At 49.4% G+C, this 2,950-nt stretch overlaps 1 long non-coding RNA gene across 2 annotated transcripts; it reads left to right on the plus strand.

Moving 5' to 3' along the window:
* The first annotated feature begins 666 nt into the window (after positions 1-666).
* LOC128813242 (uncharacterized) lies at positions 667-1,863 on the plus strand. 2 transcript variants are annotated; one of them, XR_008438975.1, is made up of 3 exons: positions 667-818; positions 1,037-1,184; positions 1,507-1,863. It is a non-coding gene; the product is annotated as an uncharacterized LOC128813242 (long non-coding RNA). The 2 variants fall into 2 exon arrangements; XR_008438968.1 differs by having other exon boundaries at positions 667-1,184.
* Positions 1,864-2,950: the final 1,087 nt, after the last annotated feature.

Below are 2,950 nucleotides of genomic sequence, written 5' to 3' on the forward strand. Positions count from 1 at the left end.
AGCAGAACAGCAGGTGCTGTAATGGGTGCCTCTGCAGATCTGACCGGAGCTGCCACAGTCAGGTACATCATCCCAGGTAGGATTTTAACTCTCCTATCCTAAGGAGAGTTAAAATTGAAGTGGTTCAGCACATATGTTCAGGCATAATTGGTACCTGGTGTAATTCTTGGGGTGGTTTTGTGCAAGGCCAGGAGACAGACTTCAGTGATACTTGTGAGTCCCTTATAACTCGGGGTAGTCTATGATTCTATTACACATGCCTCACAGGTAAATCCAAGGAAGTGTGAACTCTATTGAAAGGTTTTCTGAATTTTTTGTCCCTATCAGGGTCTGCCAAGCAATGCTTCTAACAGTATATCACAGCTAGACCGACAAGCCAACACACTTTATATACCTGGCTTCCCTCTACCCTCACCTCTCATCAACTTTTTCTGCCCCTTGTCCAGGCTCCAGCTCAACACGACTTGGACCCAACAAGTCCTACCTATCCCACCTGCCTGCCACCCTTCCCGCCCTATCTCCGCATGCTCCCGCTAAGCTTTCCTGCCTCCGCCTGTTTTCACGTCAGCTGTCGCGCAGCCCGTGTCCCCTCGGTGAGGGTGTGCGGCCGGGCGCGGCCTCTCGCCGCCGCTCCCTGAGGGCCGCGGAGAGCGCCCCCGGCGCCATTTCCCGGCCCGCAGGTGGCGCTGCTGCGCCGGGCCCGCGCCCGGGCTGAGGCGGGCGCGCCGCTCGCCTTTTGCCTCAGAGAGCACCAATATGAACAAAAGCGAGATAAGTTTTCACTGACGAACAATCTTTTGCGGAAAAGAAACAAACAGGTAGCCAGGCGCGGTGGCAGCCTTTCCCCCACAGGAGCGGCGTGTGGCCTCCCGGACGGCACCGCCGGGTGTGGGAAGCACGGGCTTTTCCCCGCGGGTTGTGGCTTCGGGTCGGGACACACCTGAGGAGGGGTCGGGGCAGCGGCGCATGACATAGGTGACACGAAGTTAAGACAGACACACATCACAGCCGTGACTTTTGTCTCTGCTAACGTGAGGAGGATGAAAGGTCCCTGAGGAGGACGTGGAGAAGGAGATCTGCTGCTGCCTCCCCACCAATTTCTGCTGAGGAGCACCGTGGCACCCGTCTGTCAGAGGGACAGTGCTCAGTGCGAGGGGGACACGCCAGCCAACAGCCACGCTCAGGTGGGTTTGTGGCTGATGAGAGACCCGAGCTCAGCTGCAGCCATTCCAAGCAACACGCTCTCCTGAAAGCAGCCTGGTTTTTTACTGCCCTGCCTGCACATAATTGAAGTGGTTTTATGCCCATCTCAGCTCTATCTCTTTGCATCACCACCCCACAGCTATTATGAACTTCTTCAGTTATTTATATCATTCAAATTTACTGACACTGCCTAAAAAAATCCTCAGGGCAGAGTTTTAGGAAATTGGTCAGAAATCTTAGAAACTGAGTCATTTGGGATGGGTTGAACTTTGCTTTTTTTTTTTTTTTTTTTTTTTTCTGCAGCTGCCTGCTGTGTGTTTGTCAGATAGGGATTGAACTGAGAAAGGGTCTTGGAGTTCAAACGCCTTCCCTGCTGCAGCGAGGTGGAGCATGGCACAGGATGCAGCTTATCACAGATAGCAGCTGTGTGTATCAGGGGTCTCCGCTTCCCTCTCCCATGCTGTTTGCTCGGCTCCCTGCCTCTCCCGTGCACGCTGTGTGAGAGGCTGGGGTAGGGGATGGATTTCAGACCCATTAACAGCTTTCCAGACAGCTAAAGTCAGTGTCACGGGGCACATCCTGCTGATTCAGCAGCAGAGGGCAGTTCCTATCTCAGGGGGAAGGAGAATAAAAAATAAATAAATCTGCTTTGCCTCAGGAGCCATGAGTTGCACCTTTCAACTCTGTCTGGGTGAAATGTGGACTTACATTACAAAACTATACTGCTTCACTTGCATAGCTAAAGCAGTGTAATTTCTAAGCCATTAACAAAACTGTACAGATATAAATGCAGTCCCTGATATTTACCAATCACTGAACTTCAGCTGGAATAGACACTCCATAGAGCTTTGTCCACATCAGGATTTGGTGGTTTGAGAGGTTGAGGGTGAGGGGAATATTCAGGTATTCAGATCAAAATAATGAATAACTGCTTTTGGGGTGGGGGGGAAAGGGGTTTGCAAAGACCATTTCTGAAGGTTTGAAATCAATCCACCATTGTTTCATTATTCCCACTCCCCCAAATACTCTTTCTGAATCTTAGCAAATACCTTATCCTAGGATTATTAAAACACCAACAACATAGCCAAGAATATTTTGATAATAAAACTGCAGTAATAGGCACAATGTTCTCAATGAACATGCTCTTATTGCACAAGTTGACAAAATTCCCGAATTTTGTTTTTAACTTCTCCAGGAGAATAAAAGATAATTTTTACATAAGGAATGTTTCTGTTTAAAATCTGTCCCAGGAAGCTGGTGGCCTGTTTGACTGTCCTGAATCACCTCCCTGTTGTGCCTGTGACCCTTGGGGGCAGGGAAAAGGGCTCTGTATTTTTGGCACAGTGCTGATATCCTTCAGGGCACTTGGCTGAAGTGTCAGAATTGTATGAGAGCTGCGTAGGTTAAGGAGGATGTTGCAGGAACACAGAGGTGTGTCTGCACTGTGAGAGAAAAGGAGCTAGAAAGTAATGCAGAAGGCAAAAATGGTTTGTGGATACTTTTCAACCCCAGGCACTCAGGAGGAGGCTGAGAAGGGAAGGAAATAAGAAAAGCAGCATATCATGAACTGAAGAGAACAGTGACATTTTACAGCAGCCGAAGATCCCCTCCACAGTGTTTGTACTCCTTTCATGTGGTGTTATCAGAGCTCTTTGGAAGAGTTTATTATCGTGTTCCCTCAGACAGCAAGCAGACAGCCATCCTGTGACCCACATCCTGAGTTTTACAGCCCTCCTTGTCCTGTGCC

Source organism: Vidua macroura, chromosome 1 (assembly GCF_024509145.1).
Source record: "Vidua macroura isolate BioBank_ID:100142 chromosome 1, ASM2450914v1, whole genome shotgun sequence".
Taxonomy (NCBI): domain Eukaryota; kingdom Metazoa; phylum Chordata; class Aves; order Passeriformes; family Viduidae; genus Vidua; species Vidua macroura.